This window comes from Falco peregrinus, chromosome 6 (genome assembly GCF_023634155.1).
Source record: "Falco peregrinus isolate bFalPer1 chromosome 6, bFalPer1.pri, whole genome shotgun sequence".
NCBI classification, from domain to species: Eukaryota; Metazoa; Chordata; class Aves; order Falconiformes; family Falconidae; genus Falco; species Falco peregrinus.
Genome location: NC_073726.1, coordinates 70,682,966 through 70,707,430, shown reverse-complemented (window position 1 = coordinate 70,707,430; position 24,465 = coordinate 70,682,966). Strand labels below are relative to the sequence as shown.

General features: G+C 40.9%; 1 protein-coding gene and 1 long non-coding RNA gene across 19 annotated transcripts in view; one reads left to right on the top strand and one right to left on the bottom strand.

The window, feature by feature from the left end:
- Positions 1–24,465, top strand: part of MICAL3 (microtubule associated monooxygenase, calponin and LIM domain containing 3) — a 161,673-nt gene that overhangs the window by 5,485 nt on the left and 131,723 nt on the right. For 13 of the 18 annotated variants that reach the window (XM_027782838.2, XM_027782837.2, XM_027782833.2 and 10 more), the window contains exon 1: positions 7,981–8,088. The exons of 1 other annotated variant lie outside the window; for it this stretch is intronic. The gene's annotated coding sequence lies outside the window, so the exon portion shown is untranslated. Of the gene's footprint in view, positions 1–6,047; positions 6,199–7,979; positions 8,089–24,465 lie in introns of those variants that run through there. 4 more of the 18 variants (XM_027782827.2, XM_055807542.1, XM_027782826.2 and 1 more) reach the window with 3 other exon arrangements.
- Positions 6,250–13,835, bottom strand: LOC129784701 (uncharacterized). Its single transcript, XR_008747718.1, has 3 exons — positions 13,489–13,835; positions 12,507–12,677; positions 6,250–7,343 (listed from the first exon to the last, which is right to left on the bottom strand). It is a non-coding gene; the product is annotated as an uncharacterized LOC129784701 (long non-coding RNA).

Below are 24,465 nucleotides of genomic sequence, written 5' to 3'. Positions count from 1 at the left end.
TTTGGAAATAATTCCTCTGAATCTGCAGTGCTTTGAAGTGAGGCAAGGCTTGCTGGGAGCTGATGTGGCTGAGGGAAGAGGACACTTCAATGCATTGAAGACTTCTAATAAATCTACCTTTCAAGTGTTTTGCTTAGTTATATCTTTTATTGTCATGGCTGCAAGATGCTTTGGAATGAGCTTTGGGTGGTGTGTCTGATGAAGTCTTAGGGTGTAATCTTCTGCTAAGTAACTTTTGAACTAAAGTGACAATGCATAGCATAAGTTTTATAGTGACCGCCCTTTAAATTATGAAGATCTCTTTACTCTGAGGCTGTGGGGAGACTTTTCACTGAAAGTTAAAGTATAGGCGGAACAGCTGCATTTTTGTGGGATCATATCTCGTTATCTCTGCCATGCAAGTAAAAGTGCTTGTGGCCATGTGAGTCCTATCTAACGCTTCTGTCTCTTTATGGCCTTGGTGGAACTGCCTTGGTTTAACAGGATGGTTGGGAGGCCCTTCTTGCCTTTGTCTTGGTCTTTCTCAATATGCCATGTATACTTAACACAGCTGTTAAGAAGGGCTTCTCTTGGGTCCTGTGTAAAGGACAGTATAAACTCTGCTCCATTTATGTGAGACACTGCAGCTTGTACCAATTTGCACCATTTAACACTTGCTTACGGTTTTTTTTCAGGGTTTATTAAAGAGATTAATCTAAAGGCAACAAGAAACCAAATTTGGCTCTAACCAAGTTAAAGAATGCAAACCTAATTGATATCCATCCAGTGATACCCATGTCATAGACTACTCTGGATCTTGTGTTGAGAAATGTCCAACACGTGCAAAATCATGGTTATGACTAAAGAAATGGAAGGGGAAGATGGTAGACTTTCTCATTGCCTCTGTTTTGTGGTGAACTGCATACAAATGAGGAATGAAGGCAGGTGTTTGCCCAGGAGTCATGCTTTAAACAGTCAAATCCGAGAATATTTTGCTAATCTTTTTTTGTAGGAGTAAATTATTTCTTTAATAACAGTCTGTGTACATTGTGTATGGTACTCCATCTGCTATAAACAGAGTTCTGCTCAGTTTGATAAAGAAAAGCTAGATTAAACTGTCAGGAAGTGTAAACAGTTTTGGGGAATGTGGCATGCTTTTGATGATTCATGTAGCCATGCTAAATCACTTAAGTGAGAATCCCATTCAGAATTCTCTAGAGCTGTGCTTCTTTCTGCATTGATTGTAAAGGAAGACTAGTTTGGAGCTAGCCTTTGTATGTAGTTTTCTTGGCGACCCTGGGAAGGTCAGTGCCTTGCACCTGGTATTTCAAGTTTCTTCTAGATCTCCTAAGTGTAATTTGTCTTGCTGCTTATAAACAGAAGCTAAACATACTGTGGACTTTCCAGGGAGAGTAGGACTGCGTACACATTCAGGAAGTACAGGAAAAGGTTGGGTGTCAGTGATACCTGGTCTGCTTCCAGTACTTCAGAGACAGAGGAGTTGTATGTGTGAAAATGGAGGAGCTATCCAGAAGGTGACAGCATCGGTAGCAGATCTCCACAAAATTCTCCACAGTGATGGTATTCAGTGTTCCCACAGAGAGAGACAAGACAGATGGGCCACAGCTGAGCCCATCACTGTACCTGGTACTTTCTTGTTGCTTTTGCATTATATGTGATGCCTGTTGCGTTACACATGTCTGGAGACCCACCCAGGACTCTGCTGTGCCAAGTATTTTAAAACACAGTAAAGAAGTCTCTGCTCTAAGATTTTATTTATTTATTTTTCTTAAATAGGGCAGATGAGTGGAAGAAAGCAGGTATGCTTTTTCTGTTGATGTTTAGTATGGCACATACTGAGAAGTTTTGAGTTCAGCGTATTGAATAGAGTATCATTTGACAGTGAATTTATTTCAGGATGTGAACCAACCTTCAAATCATTCAGTGAGACTCTTCTAAAGTTGAAAAATATAAACTCTGTGGGCTTATGAGGAGGTATATATCTGTGAGAGGTAAATATTCATGTAATCTGAGAACCTTTGTCTTAGAATAACCAGTCTGTGTTCACGGCAAATATCCCTTGCACATCCTCCCTTATCGCGCTCCTCTCAACATGGTCAGGTTTTGTGACATTGATCAGACTTGCTTCTGATCTGTCCCTCAGACACCTCTCTGCACTCATACCGCACTTGTTCCCATTTCCTTGGTCTCATATCCTACCCAGACAGTAAGTGATGAGACTTAATAAAACCAGAGGACAGATAGGTATTCCAGGCGGCCAGCTTGTACGCTGAGCCAATTCCACAGTTTGCTGATACAATCCTTCATACAGCTGTGGTCATGACTATTCACAGTGTGGTTCATGAGGAGAGAGAGGAGTCTCCTGATCCATGTTTCCTCTGGGACAGGAGGGAGATCTTTGTTGATGACTATGCTGTGTGTACAACACATAGCCCCTCTCTCATCTTCTCCAGGTCTGCTTGTTTGGTTTTTGACTGTACTTTTCCCTTCCATCTCTTTTTGTACCTTTCCTACCTAGTGCCTCCCCAAGGTGCAGAACCTTCTTCTGACTGTGGTCAGTCTGAACTTCAGTAGCATTAGGGAGGGAATCTGACATCCCAGCAATGGTGGACTGTGTTTCTGGTACCTTATCCTTGCATCTCAGGGCATGGTGCCACTGGAAAAACTGGCTTTTGGAAAACTAGCATTTTGGGTGCCTTCAGAGAGCAGTGTGTGCTATTCAGGTTTGTTATTCAGTGTTTCTTCTGGTTTCCTCTTACTATGTGTTTTCCTTCCTTTAATCCACTGCCCTCTTTCTGTTTCATGTTCCCCACAGGCATTTTCTTTTGTTCTCTCCTGGCTGTCTACTGTCTTACCCTCCTTTGGTGCATGGAGGAGAAACTACTGAATTTTGTTAGCAGTAGTCATAAGCCTGTTCTTGACAGGGGGAGCCAGTAGGAACATAAAGTTTGTCCTCGCAGGCTGCATTAGCGGTGCAGTTTGCAGTATTATTTTCTAGCAGCAGTATCAGCTAATGTTAATTTAGAAATGGTGTAGTCTCAAGTGTGATCTAAAACAGCTAAATTGCTTGGAGAGTGTCACTTGAGATGTTTGCTTCCTCTGTAGGAGAATTCTTCTGCTAATGTGCCCTTTTGTGGACGATTGTCTAGATGTCTCATCAGTCTGGAGAGGCTTCTTTTTAGTGCTGTGTGCTCTCTGGAGAGTTTATTTTTAAATAGTTACTGAAGCAACAGTCTTCTAAAATGCTGCAGTATTAGGATAGAAGGAATTAAAATAGTAAGCCTCTGAAAGGGTAGATTGAAAAAAATACATTTGTCTTATATTCTCTAAGGCTAGCTGAAAGTGCTGTTGGAACTGTGTTCTACAAGATGACTTGTTTACTTCACAGTTTCTTCCTCAAAACTCTTATACTCTAGTTTAAATTGTGGACATTCCCAAACTGAAATGTTGGCAAAACCAAATGTTCTATTTCAGGAACTGCTGTGCACTAACCTGCATTCTCTTAAGATGGGCTGTATCTTCAGATAGTCACCTTGGAACTGTAACTACCATGGAGCAGTAAGATGCTATTACAGAAGCAAAATTACTTTTTTGAGGAGAAACATTTTCTAAGTCTTCCTTCTTTGTGCCAAAAACCTGGGGACTTTACTGTTTACCCTCTGCCAGAACATTTCAGAGTGAATGTTTTTCAAGAGGTCAGATTTCCTTATTGCATTGTACTTGTGCACCATTGCAGTGGTTCTACTTTATATCATCTTTTCCTTAATCTAAAGTCTTCAGGTGAGTTGTGTCAGTACGACAATTACATTTAACAAAGCTATTGTATTCATTTGAAATCATGTCACTGATAAACCAGATGATTAATCAAATGTTACAGAATATCACCTCCAAATATAAGAGGTTGTCTTTTTCTAAGTCCTGACTCCTTCGCTGCACTGTTCCTGTACTCTTTAGCTATCACAAAAGATCCTTTGTTGTTCATTTGACTGGTAAACTACGCTTATTTTATGCTTCATCAAACTCCCAGTGAGCTCAAGGTTTATAATATCAAAAGTCTAGATCTCCAAGGGTGAGAGAAGCTAACGTGTTTCATAAAGCTATAGGGATCAGCCAGCATACAGAAAAACATCCCAGGCGGTCAAGGGTTTTTCGATGGTGGAGGACAGTGGTGGTGAATTCTGTTCTGCATTCATGCAAACCATGATGATAACTTACAGGCATGATGCTTTCTCACAGTTGGCGTCTGCTGGTGAATTCAGCTATTGGGCGTAGTAATTTCATTCTGGACTTTTAAGAAAGCAAGGAATTTCAGAAACGTGAAGTACCACAAAGCTGGAAGAGGGTACTGAGAAGAAAGGACCAGATGGCTGAGTAGTTTCAAGATGCATAGGTCAGACTTGACCCAGTGGGCCAGTTATTGCTGCATACTGGCTGGTCTCGGTTGTTCCTTTTTCCTGTTGGTGTCGCAACAGGTGGATCTTGAAGGGAAGACTCTGAAATGGACTAGCAATAAAGTGCTGTGAGATTAACACAGTAAACCGAGTGTTTATTTCTTCTGTTGGATTTGAAGATGAATTGCTTTACAATGTTGTGCTAATTATGGCAATTCAGGAAGTGATTCACAAGAGTGGGTAGCTGAGCATGTGGTCCTTCTAACAGGTGTCTTAGCTTAACCTAGGTTGACTTATTTGCTAGAATTGTGCTTCATTTGCTACAAGGGCAATTGGAAATGCTCAGTTTTAATTCCTATGACTTGACTGAATGCAGTCCTCTGACACCTCGCAGAAGAATGTGAACAGCCTTCAGCCTGTCTACAAAGTCAAGACACTTTGGCTTGTTTTTAGAAAAGTTTCTTTACAGTGGTATGGGCTAGAATGTGTTTTCGGGGCTGTAAGTTCAATGCTATGCTGTGTAACAAAATCATGACATTTAGTGTGAAGTTACGCTGCATATTGCACAATTTTACTCAGGTTTGCTACTTGCTTCATTGTGTAGGCTCCAGTGTGGAGGCAGTATCCTCAATAAGTATCAGGGAATCTGAGAGCAAGTAGATTCTGTGATCCTATTCTCAAATGCAGTAATGACTTAAAATATATATTACATTTTTTTTCAGTTATAAAAACCTATATTCTCTGGTTTCCCCAAGCAGAAATGCAGAAGATATTAGTGTTCCCATTTGGTGGGATAGCTCCTGCTGTGCAAAATACGTGTTGCTGTGACATATTGGAGTTTATGCCACAGTTATGCACAGCAAATGCATGTAGTGTCTATGGAGTTTCAGTTAGAACAGCAAAATCTTTAGGTGGCAAGAACAAGGTCATGGTGTGAGATTTAGTTGCGTACAGCAGTTCTTGTTGTGGGAAGGAATGTTTGGCAGGCATTAACTTTTTATATCCTGGTAATATTCAGGTACTGCAGAAAAATTATCTGTGAAGGTCTTAAAAATGGTGGAGGTATGAATCCTAGCCACCACCCCCTTGAACTCTGGGTTCAAAGAGTCTTTTTGTTAGAGGTGGAGGCAGGGAGAAACATGATGGGCTGACCAGGCTTTTGGTTTGTGAGAGCTTACTGTAGAGCACTGAAACTGAGCAGCAGCCCATTGCTGGAGTGTGTCCTCACCTGCAGGATCTAGTAGTGGTATCTTAAAATGGTTAAGGGAGGGTAGTGGTGGAAATGAGCTGTGACATTCTCTCCCAGACAAAGCCCTGACTGTAAGGAGTTAAAACTTGGAGAGGAATGAACTGAGGTCAGCAGCACAAATGGTCTGTTCAGTAAATAATTTTCTTTGTATACTGACTCCATTCTTTCACTCATTATTTGCTCCACTTATTCTTTTCCCTTCCCACACAGACACACGCGCGCACACGCAATTTTTCTGGATTTATTATTCTCTTTTGCCCTAGTTATCACCTTCCAATGGCCACTTGTCACAGTGACCCACCCTCTGGCTAAGGGAGCTGTAGATGATAGGTTTACTGTGAAAGAACCACCCTCAATCTGGGATGGACACCTGTGTTCAGCTTAGAAGATGCAAGGCTCTTTTCCAGCTGCTCCTGTGAGTCTGCTTGCTCCGAGCACTGCAGTGGCTGTACAGAATGCAGCACACAGGAGGGAGAACGCTGTTCAGCCATAGACAGAAGAATTAAGAGCTGTTGCCCACCTTTTTTTCCCCCTTGGTGGCAGGCTGCGAGCTCCTGGGTGAGTGAACATCTGGTACATGGCATGTGTTGTTCCAAGATTGCTGGGGAAATGCATTAAATAGCTGCGCCGTTACTGAGAATTCGGGTAAATGTAGGACGAAGCATTGGTTAATGCTAGGGTCTGCAAAACGTAGCAGGCTTTGATGCTAGTGCTTGGACATGATGCTATGAAACGAGAAAAAGCTTTTAAGGGTCCTGTATCTGAGGATCCACAGAAATCAGCTAGAAGAAGTAGGATTTTGGGGGTTAAGTGACCTTGAATGTTTGCTCCAGTGAAACAATCCATGTGTGACTGGTATTTAGGAAAATATTTTCTGGGAGGCCCTTTTGTTAGGGGAGAGCAGTTCAAATGTCCTGCGTTGGTTTAGAGATCCATTTTGATTTTAGAGTGAAAGTGTAATAGCTGCTGCTTGTCACCTTTGTGTGTGATATTTTAAATGCTGCTCTCCCCAGGCTCCTGAAAGATGTGCTGAATCTCTTTTTGTGGGCATTAAATTGACTTTAAAAAGCCCCACAGACAGGATGAAACAGATGCTTAGCAGGCATATTGTAGCATGGCAACTATTGAGAAGACAGCCCATGTATAATCATAAATACATACTTTTGGGTTGGGGGGGGCTTTCATTCTGCACCACTTGGCAATTTACAGTCCAATAATTCTTGCCTGCTGTTGGAGTGCAGCCTCTGTGTTCCTTCCCTTTCCCTTAGGGCACTGTTGTCTGCTTCATTCTTCTGAGATTTTTATGCTTTCCATTGTGTGTTCTTAAATAAAAAGGCAACTCTAGAGACAAACAAACAAAATTCCTTTCTTGCTTGACTTGTGCTTTTCCCTTCTAAAAATTATTTTCCTTTTCCCTGGTACGGCAGCGTTATTAAAACCAGGACTTTTCTCAGCTAAGCTGTGTTACTGCAGAACCAGTAGGGTAAAGTGAATATAGTGCTTGCTATGACAGTTGCGTTTTTTCTCCTTGGTTTAAATATTGATAGTAGAGAAGTTAGAGATCCAAAGACACTAAATCAAGACAACTGTTCGTTGTTCTCTAAACAGACTTTAGAAACAGCTTTCCTATAGCTACATTGTTCAGTGAAGTGCATTCCTTTCCAGTAAATGGACAGGCTTTAAGGCCCTCAGGTTCTTCAGATCTGAAACAACAGAAGCAATCATTAAAGCTAAATACAAAAGGAAAACTATTACAAAGGGGGGATTTTTAGGAGTGTCCTGGGCAGTGCCCCTATCTTCAGCTGCTGGTGTTTTTTTATCCCTGGGGTGCTTTGTCCTCTTCTCCTGGTCTTGTCACACAGCACAGCTGTCTGGGTGTGCATAAAGAGTTTGATGGGAAAACTGATCTAGATTTAAAAATAGCCTTGTTGGAATAAAAGATAGCGAACCTGGCTGGGTTTACTGTGGGGTCCCATAACTGTTGTAACGGCATTACTAGTCAGGTGGGGATGGTTTGGTGGTGAAGTGAAGATGAGGTTGCTGTCAGTGTGGCTTAGGGTATGGGTAGAAGTGTAGTGAGTGACAAAGAGAAATTGTTGCTTGTTGATCTTCTATTTGGGAGGACATACTTGATACCTCTGGAGAAAAAGGAGGAATGTTTTCAAGAGAAGTGTTAAAAGGCTATAGCTTCTATGAAAGAGAAAATAGATGCAAGTTAATAAAGGAGAGAAAATACAGCTAGGGATGAGGTGCCACAAAATCACTGTTTCTGTTGAACCATTATTCTTTTTTTTTTTGGTGTAGGGTTTTGGTTCCTAGGTCTGTGTTCTGATTATGTTCTGTGTCTCCAGGGCTGCAGCTGAGAGACAAAAGGAGCAGCAGGACTTCTCAGGGAATGTAGTTTTGTTAGCTGCGGTCTGCTTTCTCTCCTAGCTCGGCAAACTTCAGGTATGCTTGTGTACTTGTGAACATGGTCACTTCTGCATATATCAGCTGGTTTTATCATGAAAATTACTTCTGGCTGTACATGACCTCATAATATTTCTACTAGCAAAATATATGCTACTTGCTTATTCTTAATTACCACTGAATATGTTAAAAAATTGAGGCTTCTAATAATTGAAGAAATGACTGCATTTTCCTGTTAATTGGCAATTAGGAGCAGCTTGGTAAAGTGTTGGAAAACTAAAAAGTTGTGTTGGATTTTTTTTGGGGTTTTTTTTGGTAAAGTTAGTTGTGAGGTGGATACTTAAAGTACCCACTTGTGTTACACCGAGGTGTTTGTAGCCATGTAATTCCTCTGTATGATCCCTTCAGAGGGCTTTGCACTGAATCAGAAGGGCACGTTTTACTGTAGTGTGGCCTTAGGATGGTGCTTTCACATAAACATAAGTAGGGTCAGACTGTATGTCAGGATTTGCTTGTGAGGTGGTTGGGTAGAATTGACTTAAATCCTCACTGTACTCAGAGAATGACGGGAGGTGACTTGTCTTACCATTTAAAGATAAGCAGCCGCTTTCAGGAATGGTGTTTCTTAGCTCTCTGCAGAAGAGACTGGAAATAAGACGCCCTGTGTGATCTGTGAAGTATGATCATAAACCAGGCATAGTCAGTGTAGTCCTAAAATAAACACTAGTGAGAAATTGGAGGTCCTAACATTGATGGGTGGGAATGTTACTGAGCTATACAAAGCCTAAAAGAGAAATTGAAAGGAAGTAAAACCAGAAAGGAAGGATCCAGCTGTCTTTCCTGTTTCACAGAACTTGTGTACAAACTGGGGTGGAATATGCAGGAGAATGATACTGACAGTTGCTTTTCTGTCTTTCTCCTGTACTTTGCTCTCTAGTTTAGATAGGCATTTGCAGCATTGCAGGATTTCTGGCTGTAGTCTGTTCTTATCTAGGAAAGTAGCATTACCTTTTAAACCAGTGAAAATGCCATTGATCTGACATTACACTGACATTCTTTCATCTCAAAGTGTTCTGACCATTTTACAAGAGGGGTAAAAGTGTGTGTCCCCTCAGTTTTTGAAGGGAAATAAATGAAATGCCACGTTATTGTGGTTGACCTTCATAAGCTTAGACACGGCTAGGATAAGAATCTAGGTCCTTCCTTGTTCCTGAGATCGGTACAGTAAGAGGGAACTTTTCACTATCTTGCAGATATGATATACGTGTTTGTGGGCATGAGTAGCAACTAATGAATATTTATGTATACACTAATGAAGCTCTACATCTGTTTTTACATATGCATATGAGTATGGATTTGCAAGATACCGGTGTGGGTGTGAATAGATGCAGGCCTGGGAAAACTGTAATAGCTTGTAACTCTGCCACTTGGCACATACGGCATGTACAAATGCATACTTGCAGAAAAGTATTAAAAAGCAAAATAAAAATTTCTACCTTCTCTTCCCTTCCTAGAAGTCATGAACCCTAGGGGTTTTTTAAGTATAACCACTACTTGCTGAAAATCTTAACAAAACCCTCCTACTTTCTGTTTTTGACTTTTTGAATGGGAACCCCTGTTGGTGACACTACATCCCCAAGGCGGCAAGCCTAGTAATGTTGCAGGTGGGAAAGTGAATGGTGTTAGAGTGAAACTGATAACCCTTTTTCATATAGTCTGCAATTTAAAATTTGGGTGGGTGGGGGGTGAAGTTGGCAATTTCATTGGGCTGCATGTTGGGAGTTATGTCTAGAGATGTATGCATTGAACCTATTCTGTGACAAAGGTGCCCCTTCCCCTGTGCTTGCTTTTTTAGAGTTGGGTGATTCAAAGTTACATTACAAAATCCGATCTGCTAAAAGTTGGGGGTTAGTTACAAGAATACTTCTGAAAATAACAGGTTTTTCTATTTGCCTACCTGCAGTGTTACTGAAGCCTCTCCTTGACACTGGTGGTGTTTCTGAAATTTCTGTCATACCTGATGGTCCCCATGAACCACTTCTATTTCTTTAACAAGATTATGCTGTAGCAAAAGCCTCAGTATTTGATTCTGAAATATTTCTGTTGGTGCAACTATCATTCTGATTTAAATGTTGAAAAAGTGCTGATTTACAGGGGGGAACACAGACTATGGTTTTTACTATAGAGTTTTGGTAATTTGAAAAATGGGAGTACAGTATTCTGCTCTCTTATTGTCTCTTTCTTGGTAGTCTCATTTTTTAAAGGTCTTTGGCCTTTTAAGAGGAGTGACTTGGAGGCAGCCTGTTTTAACATTCACAGTTATCTTCTTAAAACTGTTGTTTCAGTGTCTATTATGTAATTTTTGTCTGAAAGTTTCTATTGTTTATACTTCAGATTCTACCTCTGAAGCCTTCTATTCCTCAGGCCAGCCAGGAGTTATTAATTAGTTAGCCCCTTTTGTAATTTTGTAACATTCACTGCTCCTTTTCAGGAAACCAAGAAAGGAACTTTCCTGGTTTTGTCACTGTTTAGTGGCTTTTTCGATGTAGTGCATCCAGATCTTGAGTGCTGAGTATGGACTAAATTGGGATTCTTCCCCGCAAACCTCCCAGCTACTGCCTTTTAAAAAAGATGTTAACCGTTTGACTAACCAGTGCTTGAACTCCATATAACTTTGCCATCTCCTCAGTTGAAACAGGGAACCGTACTAAAATATGCAGTATAACAATGTTTGGTATTAATACTAGTTCTGGCAGCAGGTTTCTTAAGGTGTCTTATTACAACAGTTGAAAAAAAACTGGAGGCAGGGAAGATCAATGCATGAGCTGTTTCATACAGTGGAAACTAGCGAATTAATAGGCAGTCCAATAACAGGATTTTCAGATTTTAACTGAATTGGAGTTGGTATTTGAGGATCGATATGCACATGCTCACCCTTTTTGCAAGGCAGTGAATATTCTGCTGTTCATATTGCAATATGTAGCGTTCAGCTTCTGGTATGAGATAGCGTGTGCTGCATCTAGTTACGATGTTTCCCCATGCGTGGATTTCCTGCCTTGAAATCACTATGCCCTTGGGTATACTTTTTTATTATTGGCCAGTATGACTGCAGATGCTTTCTTCCCTGTGTTTGTGCCTTTTTTCTTTTTCTCTACAACCCCCCCCACCCCCCAACTGACTGACTTGCTTGCAGAGTAATTTATGGAAATTATTTCCACGAGTTGTTAGATAGTGTCTCAGAGACCTTTCTCTGCATGCTTCAAATTAACGGGCAGAAAAGAGGGAAGTTAGCTTGCCGGGGCTAATAATGTATGGAAACTTGCAGAACTCCTCCTGCTTCACATATTAATAGCGGTGAAATATCAGTGAAACAAGGAAAAAATTAAATTGGTACTCTTGCCTTCTTCAGAAGGGAAGCAGGCAGAAAGGCTTTATGTGGCTTCTGTCTTCTTATACCAACTTATTCACTATAGTAAACCTGACTTGTATTTTTGTCATGCTTTTGAAAGACTCCAGATTTTTACGACTATTTTTAACACTTCTGATTGAGAGGGGGAGGTTCTTCTATACATGTAAAGCGCTCACTTCTGGCTTTGTAGAAGGATAATTAGTGAATGGTGCCTAGACTACTATTGGCACTGGTGATGAAGCATGAAAAGAAATCGAAACAATCCCTAGACTGATCGCTGTGTTTTCTTAATTTACTTAGGAGCTTAAAGGACAAATATGAGAGTATGCAGTTTGCCAGCTGAAGGAAGCGTGTATGGTAGCTTTTTTTGGCTCAGTTCTGACTTCTTAAAACATTTAAATGAGCAAATGACTTACTCCTTTTCCTGATCTGGCTAGTTCTTTCAAAGTCTCATCTGAGATACATTTCACAGATTCTGAGTAGTTTTTTTTTGTTTTTTTGAATGACTGACTTGCTGGATATGAATGTGCAACTTGGACTGCTTTGTTGGTAAATAGCAGTTGTTAAAAAAAAAATAAAATAGAATTACATGCCCTGGCTGCTATAAACTGTGTTGTAACTTGTCTCCTAAAGACAGAAATCCCCTCCTTCCTTGGCAGTTAGAAGAGAGGCCACAAAGATCTGGAATTGTGTGTCTTGAGTGGAGGACTAGGAGGTTATTTGTTCCGGGATTGAGCTATATCTTCAGCCTCCATATGCACTGTAGATGTCTGGTTAAAGACAAGGGAAAGGCACCTTTCCCAAATTTTCTTTTGTTCTGTTGTAGTTATAGCAAGAATCTGCTGCCTTCCTAGTTGGTGGGGTCATGTTCTTTTGCTGTCATAGTCCCTAGGGCTTTCTGATACAGGGATGTTACAGAAGTATCTTAAGCCCAGGCAGTGCTGCAGCTGGAATCTGTGGGCAAAAGGCATCTTCCCTACTCCTTGAGGATCATTTTTGTTGTACTTCACTGATAGTTGTATCTTTCTAAGTGGCTTTCCTCACAAACCTGGATTCAGATGATTCATTGAAGCTATTCTGGGATGCCAGGCAGATGTCAGCTTTGTGCTGCTTCTCTCTTTCTGGTTATCCACACTGAGCAGTGCATTCTGTTCATTCCACAGAAAAAGAAGATTTATGATCAGAAATCCAAGACTGTGACCCCAGTGAAGTGTCAGACCTGAAAATACAGAGAATGCCTTGGTTAATTAACGGGAAGGAAAAGCCCCACTGTAATCATTTAAGTGCTAGACAGCTTCCTTTCTATGGAATAATTGTCAGAGAGAAAGTGAATCATTTACTTTGAGTTTTTCCTGTGAGTGCCAGTGCTGTGATGTGGGGAAGCAGAAGTTTGGACCTGGTCTGTGAAGGGAGAGGGCTGCTCTTGGTTTCTAGTGAAACAGCTTTGGCATAGCAGGTTTTATCACAGTTGAAAATTTCCTCTACCTTTCTGTGGAAGAGAGGCTACTTGGAAGATGCTTAGTGTTCATAGTGTGTTCATATTTTGTATGTTTTGACTGGAAAAGACAAGATACTTCCATTTCCTACTATTGTTGTGTAGAGCCTAGAGCAGCACTATCCAGTGCTTGCAGTTTGCATTAGTAAGACTTGTTTTTCATGTGTTTGTGTATGTGCAACAGCAGTTACAGTTTGAACTTTAACTACTTTACTGTCTTACAGGTTCATGCTCACTACTTGTGTTATGGTTAAGCAATGGAGATTCATTTTGGCACGCTAAAGAAATGCATTCATCTTGAATGTCTTGTTTCCTTGAAAACGCTCTTACAGGTTTCAACTAAAATGTATGCTTCGCTAACAAAAGCAAATGAAATTTCAGTTTTTTCTCAGCTTCATAGTGTGTCAGGTTCAGCTTTTCTTTTCTTTTGCATAGCTAGTTTTCTCTTGTGCTGAAAAGACATTTAATAAACACTACTAGAACAAGAGAACACACTGGATTTGAAGAAATTGAATAGGTATTATGGCACACATACCAGTTCTGAGAGCTTCTCTGAAGCTGCTGCTTACACACTGTTGTCTGGTTTGTAGAAACATTTTCTTCTGCTTATGAAGTTCAGACTACGCAGCTGGAGAGAGCTCTTCATCTCACAAACCTGCAGTTATTGAAGTGGTGTTTGGTATTCTTATGGAATAGAGGCACCAAATAGCCACATTTGATTTGGTGAGGTACTGTGCCCCTTGGCTGAAGACAGTCCTGTTGGCATTAGCCCAGTTCTGACACAGATGTCCCGTTGTAGTCTCTTTTGAAAAAACCTGGGTTTAAGTGTTACTTTCAGCAATAATGTATGATATAAATCCACTCTAAATAAAACTTGTTTACAAGCCTTACTTACAAATAGGAGAAGTAAGTCTCAAGCATGCATTAAAAGTGTTGTTTTGAATGTGACAGGGACAGAGTACGTGAATCCTAAAGAAAACTTCTGTGTGCCTGATTCTCTGCAGCTATCCCCTTAATTGGGAAGGGTGCAACTGCTTTTTGTTGTTTGCAGTGAGATGTAGAAATGCAGCATCTTTCTGACGGTGGGAATAACAAACTTTTCCCCATTCTGTTCACAAGGAATGCACTGATGTTTGTGGTGTTACCTTATGTGCTAGGTCTATCTGCTTTACTGGGTCACAGCCCATAAACCGAAACAGCTGCTTTGCATCTTGCTCTCTTAGCCCTTTTCCTCTCATGCTGGAAGGCTCTGTGTTTTGAGAAGCGCAAAGCACTCTGTGCGAGGAAGATAACTATAGAGTTGATGTTTTCAGGAGAGGGCTTGGCTCTATTGGCAGCTGCTGTCAGCTTGCCCTGGACTTTGTTACAGGACTGATAGTGCTCTTGAAAAGCCAGATCTTTGTGTCCCGGTGTTCAAGTACTACAGACTCACTGGGGAGAGCTCTGTGTGCACAGAATGTGTTTGTGCATGTGTATTCTTCCCTTGAGTAGGGCAATATTTAGCTGTTAAGTGAATTTATACTGCTAGTGAGAAGGTCTGGATTGGCATCTGTAGGAAAAAGGAAGGAAAGCTGATGTCATGGGCTGAGGCAGATAGGCAGGATGCAGAACGGGGGAACTTGGCTGAAGGGTGTTCTTTAGTTTGGGATCTGTGGCAAGTGTCCTTGGTTATGACTTTGCCAGAGACCTTCTTCACAATAAAATAACAATGTGGCTATGTGTACCGGTGGAAGCCATTCTCCCCTAGATCAGGTATATTGGTGTCATCTTAAATAGCGTGGTTGTGATGTTCTGCACTCCTAGGTATGTGTCCAGTCTCTCTGAGGAAGCATTGTTAGAGTTGGGCACAGGCCCAGCAGAAACAGCTGGGTTTTTTTGTGGCAAAGCATGCTTCTGGTAAGGACTTCCTAGAGGGCCTAAGGAAAGGAGGAATCAAATCGTGGTAAGGTTTTGTGGGATTTAGATATGCACATATTTAAAACTCTTCTGAAAATAACCAGCTTTATAGGCCTATCTCAAAAGATATGGTTAGAGATAAAAACCTTTGTTGTTGTAACTACTTAAGAATTAAGTGATATAAAATGCTATCAGTTTTTAAAATTTTGATACCTTTGTGTCAGCTCTAGCCGTCTGTCACATCATTCAGTAGCTGTGCCAATGTGATTATGGTAATTTGATACATAAAGTTGGTTGGTTTTGTTTTGGTCATGACTGATTATTTTCAAGGAATAAGTTGGTAAATCCAAGGATAAGCCAGAAGTTAATTCAACCATGTGAGAAGCTTGAATCCTTGAAAACATGGGACTCTGGGCAGATTAGCTTATTATAAAGTAACTTTAAATTGAGAAACTCTTAATTTCTAAGCAAAAAATATTTGGACTCTGAAATAAGTACTTAGAGTCTCGGGAGTGTTTTCATAGCTCTGTCTTTAGAACAGGACTCTGAATTAAGAAAGGATTTGTATTAGGTGAGTTTGATGCCCTCTCAGAGTTTATGTATGTCATAATTTAATCAACCTGAATTTTATTTAGTCGTTGAAGGTCATAACGGGAAAGGCCACCTACACAGGTACACTCTTGTCTTCCCTGATGCCTTGGATATCTTGCTGTGAACTGTTAAGGAGCAACTTTTCTGTCAATGCAGAGTAGACACTGAATAGGTCTTCTGCAGAAGATCAGGAACTAGTTTTCCTGCCTTGTAACTGTGCTCTTGTGTCCTCCACCACTCTGTGTAGCAAGACTGCTTTGTTAGAGGCACTTAGTGAAATACATTGCTGATAACAATTAGTGGGAAGGCAAAAATCGATCTAGGTGAGGAGGACTCTGAACTTCCTGGTGGGGTTTTGATAATGTAAAAATATGAGGAGCTTTCTGCGATGTTGGATGATCTGTTTTGCAGTAACTGTCTCTGATGGAAGTATATTCAGACATGCAGCCTGTTCCATCTCTCCACACTGTTTCCTCTGACAGTTGTTGGGATGGTATCCTGCAAATTGCTGCCAGTGAACTGACAGTCACATCCTCTCTGCAGTTCGGGAGACAGGGAAGGCTTACTGAGGAATGAAAGAGGAAGGAAGGAGAACAGTTCCATTGTAGTTTTTTTGACCTGAGATAGTTCTAGCAGTCTTTCACATCAGACTTAAAGGTTGTGAATCACTTCCTGGTCACAGGGGTTCCAGGGTTACTTTCAGGTTTAAGGTAGAGAGAACTTTTAAGCTCTTGATTTTAACTCCTGCCTCTCGTGGCCTATGTGCTGCTGTTCTGTATCCCTTCATTTTTCCAGTACTGGTGCTAGTAGTCTCCATTTGAATCTTAAGATAATATTCTCTCCAAGATCAGAGTTGTAGACTTTGCTTTGCCTCAGCAACCCTGTTGTGGCTTTGTGCAAAACAAAATATTTTTTAACAAGCCTTTCTTTTAGATGGAATAAATTGTTAACTCTTCAAAGTAAAGATGATGTGGGATAAACACAGAGATGACTCTACAGTGAAGTTCCTTTTTGAAGGACAGTTCTGTTTGCACAGGACTTTGGACTAAAAGACTAAAAACTTATGGTTTTACACTTAGACTAATATTTGACTTCTGTTCACTTACACAATAAATGTAGAGATGGTTCTCTGAGGTTGGTCTCTGTTGATAAGACTTCACAAATAGATTTAGCAGATGATGCATAGCATAGGCGCTTGGGTCTCAGATACTAACCATTAACTGAAAGTATTTTCTTATGTAAGAAGAGCCTGTTAATCCACAGTTATACAAATATCTTGATGGAGGTTTATAGGATGGAAGTTGAAGTCTCCCCTTGGAAATGGTCTTCTGGCTGCTAATTCTCTATGTTCTTGATATAAAACTGCCTAAGCAACTCAATACATAATGAAGCAAGCTTGCAAATCCCTTATCTACTCATTGCCAAGGCAACTTCTGGTCACATCCCCCCTCTGGTTGACTCTTTAGCTCATAGTTTTTTGAAGATTGCAATTAGTGGCCCTGAAGGGAGGTTATCTGTCATGACTTCGGTGCTTAAGTACAGGAAGAATTTGAGTTATTGCCTCCCCTATGTCTCCTTGTCTTAAAGCAGGTAGAAATATGGAAAAGACTATACTATTTTACACCCTTCCACTTGGGCTGTTAGGATAAGCTAGGGCTTCATCTTTCTATTAAGGTGTTATCAGTGTTATTTCTACTACTTTATCAGGTGAAGTACCCTCTTAAAAGCACCCATAGCCACATGTTTATTTAGTACTCGCTGTAAAGTCTTCCGTCTGGGTTCAGGAAGGCTGCTATAAGGACTCTTTTGAAGTTCAGGGCAGGGTGTGAATGTTGTATGGGGGAACAGCAAGTTCGCTGGATATTCACCGAGGGCTTGTGGTGCTTCCTGCTTGAGAAATATTTAGGGAGTTGCAGTGGTTCATGAAGAACTGGGGAGGGCAGCTGTGGTGTCCAAAGAAGCTTATTTATAGCATTGCCAAAAAAAGATAGGCTAGGCACACGGCAGCTGCATACCAACAGATCTCCTCTTCTATAAAAACTTGTCTAAGTCTGCTGATCACTGGCTTTTTTTCCTTCCCAATTGGAGTTGGGCTCAGACAGATCTATGGAGTGGCTGTAGATCTAGCTTTTCCTTTCCCGTCTAGTTCAATGGGGTATACATTTGGCATTTAATGCCATTAGGCAAGCAAAGTTCTTGTTCAGATCCTTGACTTTGGTTTAAATGAATAAATAAATGTAACACACAATTCCCACAGAATAAGGGAGATACATTTATTGTGTGTTAATGTGGGGACTGGAGGCTTCATTTTCTTGGAAATCCCTTGATTTCTTTGGCTAAGCAGTGGGCAAAGACGTCATATTGTATGTGTAAACACTGGCTTTTTAAAACAGAAAAAGGGATAATGCATTTTTCTTACCGTATTACTCTAACATTTGTCAGTGTTCTTTCTATCTTGCAGAATTCGGTAGCCACCACTCGTACAAAGATTTGTAAGTCATGTCAACTCTTGTTGAAAAAATTGATTTAAAAAAATATCTTTTCTAGCTAAGTGTGTTAACTTTGAAACTTTAAGGTGGTTCAGAACTTTGGCCTTCTGTAGTGATGGTTTCAGGCTGTTCTAGAATGGAGAGAAACAAGCTAAAATGAGTTAATCTTTGGGTTGTTTGAGAGCATACGTAAACCTAAAATGTTTGGTTCCCACTCTAACACAGTTAAATCTAGAACTTGTCTACTATTCCATGGAGATACACAATATCTGAGCCTTAAATACAAATACTCCTGATTGATAGGGAAGAGTCTTAAGCTGCTGCTTCGAGCTGTGTGGTAGAGCTGTTGCCTTTCAGCTTAGTTTGTCCCTTCAGGAGTTTCATGGTGACTGGGTACCAACCTTGGCTAACGCTGGTTTAATTCTATGCTAGTGATATGCTAGACATCTTCTGGGCTATATTGGCTAGCTGGATGCTAGACTTCAAGTGGTAACTCCCACTTCTGCTTAAATGCAAAATAATTAGTAGTAGCCTCTGTCTTTGACTCTGCAGCTATGGCAATTTGAATCCAGTCACACGCTGAAAGAAGTTTGCTTCATCTCAAATGAACAATGGCTGTAAACTGCTTGCAAATGTTACGCTTTTCTCAAGACAACCGTCAAATATTATGTTATATTCTTAAATAAGAACTGTTTAAAAGAATAATGCATCTGGTTTTAACTTGCGTAAAGCTTATGCAAGAGACATAGTGTGTGATAAAGCTTGAAGAACTCTTACCTGACAAGGTCTCAAGTCTTGGAAATCCTGCTGCATTTGGCATTCAGCCCTGTAAGTAGACAGGGTAATGGGTATCTGTGTGTAACAATAACAATAATAAGAAAGGCTGGAACTGTAAATAAACAAATAACTGCTTTTGAATATGAAGTACCCAAAGGCTTATGTGCTTTATAATCTGCATTAAGAGCATATATGGGAGAAAAAAAATCTGCCTACCCATAAAAAGTACTTCTGATATTCATACCTTCCTCCACACCTCCAAAAAGATTTTTCAATGAAGTAAAAATAGTTATGTGGAATAGTCTTGTCAGGGAGAAGAGAACAAGCACAGAAATGTGACCTGTACAGGGAAGCTTCTGACAGGATATTTTCATGAGGCTCTCATACTAACCTGTTCTTCCTTGCTGGTGTAAAAACGTGGACTATGCAGGCCAGTGTTTTCCCTTCTGCTGAACTTTAATCTCAGAGCTGTGGGAGAACAGTATTTACTCCTTGAATCTCAGTTTGTCCATAATGCAGTAGGGCGGGCTGGGCATCATCCTTAGATGTACGTCTGAGTCCCATCTCTTGAATTACATGTCAGGAGTTGATCATTCGGAATCTTAACTTGTACTGCCATCGGTGGGAAGCAGGGCACTGGTCACCTGATGGACCATTTGATGGAAGAGGAATATGTCCAGTGTAAACATTTGATTCCACCTTCCTCCTGCCCTACCTGTCTGTGCTGAGGGGTTTATACAGTGAACTCATGTGACCTCCATGGTCACATTATGTGAATTGAAATTGTGCTGGAACTGTCTATTGTTGAAAAGGAGCCATCCCTCCTTTTCTCCCTCTCACATTCTGTGCAGCCTCCTTTCCTTTTCTTCTAAGGATTCAAATTGTCCTGAACTGCAAATTGGGTAGGTGGAGGGTCTGTCTTCTGTCATTGTTTTTTATTCTGGAGGCTCAGTGCCTATTGCTGGTGCTCAAGAGTGGCAGATATATTTTGTTTCTAGAAGCCAGCACCTTTGTGTGTGTAGGATATGCCTTTGGCTAGAAGTGCCATGTAACTCGTTTTGAACAGTGACAGACCCAAGTTCTGTTTCCTGCTCTAGAGAGCTTATTTGCAAATGATACTGTTCTCCTTATAACCTTGACTTAGTATCCTTTAAACAAAAACTAATTACTGCTTGTGTGAGATTTTGAGGACTAATATTTTGCTTATTTTCAGTAGGAGGCTGACAGGTTTTTTTAAAGGTGGTGATTCATGTAGTAGTTAATAAACAAGAAATCTTGGCTGAATGATGGAACACTTAAAATCTGACACTTACTAAACTGTTTACGTGTTATGTATTTCAACACACAGATTATTGCTCCTAAAGAGCATAAATATTCAGGTGGTTTCTCCCCTGTCTCTTTAGGTCATTTCCCCCCCCGCCCCTCCCCAGCCCGGTGGGTCAAGAATTGGTCAAAAGGGCATGTAAGGTACTACAAATTGTGACATACTCATGTGCTAGTCATCTTTAGGTCCTTGAGGCAGTACTAGTGAAACAAATTTTTGTGCTGCGAGTGTTTTCCTTCTTCCTTCAGAACCTTTCCAGGATCAAGCCATTCCTGTCTGCTTGTTTCTGTATGCTGATAAAACAGTTTTGTTTTCAGTGTCAGAATGGCTTCAGAAATTAGACTTGAAAGGCTTGCCTGCTTACCTCGTTTTGTTTTGTTCTGTCAAGGTTAGTAACACATCAGCTCTGGAGAGAGTGAATTCAAGGTTTGTAGCACAGCAGCTTTGGAGAGAGCAGGTCCATGTGTGAGTACTGCTTGGAGAGGCCTCTCCTCAGAGCAGTTAAAAAGGTGCTTGTGCAATATGATTAATCTTGAGAGCTTTAGTACAGAAGAATGAAGTTAATTGTAGCTTCCTCTTTTTATAACACCCAAGGCTTACCATTTCTATGCATTTAACGTGTGCCAGCAGAAGAGAAAACTTTTGTTGTGGTAACCTGGGAAACCCACTGTGGATGCTGGTCGTGTTGTGTTTGGGACTCCCAGGGAAAGGGCTGCCTTTACCCTATGTGTGTGACCAGATACTGTGGCAAAAAGCTCACCCTGGAGAACAGCAGTGCGCACAGTTTGACACTTGGATGCTATTGGTGTTATAGTGGCAGAGGCTGTTGGATTCTTGGGTTGTTTGCGGAGTTTTCATGTTTGTTTTTTTTTTTTTTTATTTTAGTTGTCCTTAATCTCTCTTCCCCATGCCATCTTCAGAAAACAGTGAGGCAGCTGTGCATCCCTGCACTTTAAGATGGTAAGGGAGAAATCACAGAGATGCTTCTATGGAAAAATTATTAAAAGGCTGATGAAAGCAGTTACCATTAGTGGACTTTTATTATTCTGCTGCCTTAGACCTAACAGAAATATTAAGTTGACGAGGTGTTCAGGCAGCACCTTTTTAGTCATGTTCTCAGTGTAGTGAAGCTTGTCACAGGTACTGTCTGTAACAAACTGTGGTTTTGGTATTAACCTGAGCTGATACAGCTGGCAAAAGTTTGAAATGGAGTACTTTCCAGTTCATGTGGCTGTGGAGCCTTGATAAATGGCTGTTTGGCAGACTCTGCTGCTGTAGCAAGGGTGGAGGCTATCTGCTCTGTGGTGTTGCCTGTTCCTTTGCATTTCAGGGTGGTAACTGGGACTGATAGTGGCCTTTTTGTGGTCTTTTTAGGTTTTGGTTGTTTTTTTTTTTCTTTTTTGGGGGGGCGGTAGGGCACAGGGTGGTGTTGGTGTTTTTTGTTTTGTAACAGTTTGGCAGGTGATCTGCAGTATGATTGCAGTATGATGACAGTAAGTTTTGTAGTCCTTTCCCAGACTTGTCCAGCCCTAAGAGCCAGAATTCTTCTGTCTGGCTGATGCTGAATTAATTTCTCCTGCTTCTTATTGTTTATTACTCACTTTACAAGCTACTTGAAGACTGGAGTTTGACCATGGAAGTAAGTAATCTCAAGAGAGTGCAGATAAAATCTTAAGAGGAGTTGTCAGTTAACAAGGAGATTAGGGAATGTATTCTAGAATGTGCTGGGGTAATAGAAAACTCAATATTCAAGGGGAGGAAAGGTGTATTAAGACAAAGAAAGGAGAGCCTCTTCTAGAGGCTTAAAGATAACTATAAAAGCATATTTACTAGCTCTTCTATTTTTCTAGGGGAATAACAGCTGCCACAGAGAAGGCTCCATTTTGAGAATTCCCTGTATTCCTGGGTTACAGGCTGACTTGGCATAGCTGATAGTTGACGTGTGGAGCACTTCAGTTTAGGGTCATCAGTTCAAATACAGCCTTGGTCAGCAGTGGAAGAAAGCTGTTACCACAGGAGTTTTTTAATGAAGTGAGCTGGCAATCTGTCAGGCTCTTAGGGCATGAGTTTCTGCAAAACTACCACAAATGGTACTTGCAAATAAACTTGGGAGTCACAGAAATTAAGCAGGTGTCAATGGTAATCCAAAGAAATGAAATAAGCATACAGAGAGTAACAGGCATTGAACACTCATGCTTGTACAGCTGATAAATGGAGTGTTTATACATTCCTTCCTGAATTTCAAATAAAAACTAGTCAGTGAAGCAGTGAGAAGCTTCTAACTACATCATCTGCATTTTCACTGTCCAGATAAAAATAGAAACCCATAAGGGTAACATTGCTGGGTGGGCTAGGCACCAGTAGAACTTGAAAGCATTGTCAAAATAGACAGTTCTTGAGTTCCTTTTGACTTTCAGTCACCTCCTCCTGCCTACCAAATTACCACTTCTTTGATTCCAGTGGCTTTTTCAAAGTCCTGCTTAGCTCGTACTTGTATACACTGTTACTCTGCTGTGGCGAGACAGAGGCTGACTTTCCTTCACATGAGTCAGCAGCCAAGTGCTTAATTCCTGGGGAAAATGAAAGACTTCCTCTGTTGTGGTCTTAGGAGCTTTGCATTGAATGTCCTTGCCCTTCTGCCTCCCTTTGGAGCGAAGGATGAGATGGTACCACGCTTCCTTCCACCTCTGTTTTCATTGTTTGGAGTTCAGTTTAACAGATTGCCTGAGCAGCTGAGGAGATGGTCTCAGTGTGGTGTAGCATTTGTAAACAGTATTTGCATTGTAGTTTTCTTGTTGTCTCCTCCAGCCCATTCATGTCTTTTTCCACCTCCCCCTACAAGCATGTTCTAAGCCAAGCTAGACAACTCTGTTAGTGCAAACCTAGTTATTCCTTAGGGAAGAAAACAACAAATGGAAGTAACTAGCCCTGAAGCTTCTTACTGATGATAGGAATACTAAAAGCTGTTCTGCCTGGAGATGTGAACTTAGAATAGGTCTCAAAACAAATCTGCTTTTTCTTCTTCTCCCTTTCTACCCCAATTCTGCCACATTGTGGTCAGAAATCTTTTTTTAAAAGTTTATAATAGTTCTGGATGTTTTCTTTGACAGAAAACAATGTATACTCTGAAACACGTGCTCCTGACATGAAATCATCTACTCTAGGCAGAGAAGAGAAACAAACTGCCACATCACCAGAGTTCTGTCTGCCCGCCACCCTGTGTGTCTGTGATGGGGAGAAAGTTACAGTATTCAGATTTCACCAGAATGTCTGTATGTGCTCTAAGAACTTCAGCTAAGACTCTCGTGGCTCACTTCTATTACACTTGCATGCACTTTTGTCTGATCTGCCCTCACCCTTTGAAATCACAGATGATAGATTCCTGCTTTACACCTGCACCTCTTTCACTATCCGCCAAAGAGCGCACAGTTTAACGGATGAACTGAACTCTGTCTGTCCTGCCTCGATTGGTAAGTGGTGATGTAAGTGTGCATAATTGAAATGCATAGATTTCCCTGGAGTGCAAAATTGAAAAGCAGGAGGTTAGCCAGCGGGATATGTACTCTTGTTCTAGAGGAACAGTGAAGTAAGGGAGCAAAAATGCTGGAGCAGCTCGCTTTGCTGCACCACATAAGTGACAGCAGCCTCAATTGAGAATTCAAGAAATGCCTGAAAATAGACAATTTGTGTTGCAAATAGATTTCCTCACCCCATGCCCCCCCCTCTTTCATAATGGAAGGCCTGGAGGCTGCAGTAGCTCTCCTTTTAAAATGGTGGTGAGCTGGGGGTGGGTAGAGACTTGACGCTGAACGCAAACTGAATGACACTAATTGAATTTAGTTGTTGCATTATTTTGTCCAGCACTTTTTCAGCAATCTCTCATCTTGACGCTTTGAAGATGAGTAAATGGATTTTATAGCAAGGACAGTATATGCTTTCCTGGATGCAGGATTGTGTCCAGCTGAATTTGCTGTTTCTCTAAAACTTCTCCCTTCTAGGTCTTGGGTATGCTTGTTACCTGTGTAACTTGGGTATAATCATGCCACGTGAAAATCCCTGCTGATTTGAAGAAAGAAGATCTAACCTGGGTTGTCTAGCTGAGTCATAACCCTTTAGAGGATCTGGAAGACCATGTGTTTAGGCTCTGGAAAGAAGGATGAAGAACCATTATAGAAATTGTAGTTGTTCAAGCTGTGGTGCTTTCTGCCTGCTTAGGCAAAGTTTAATTAGCTGCTTTCTTGCAAACATACAATCATTGTGAAATCTTTAGTTGCTTTGTGGTACAACTTTACCCTATGAAAGACAAAATATCACAGATGGTTTACATTTTCCTGAACAAAACATACTGCAGAAGAGTAGGCATGCTCTGGAGCTCTGCTCTTTGAGTAGCTTGCTGGCTGAAGATGGTAAATCAGATAGTTTTATTCAGCTTGAA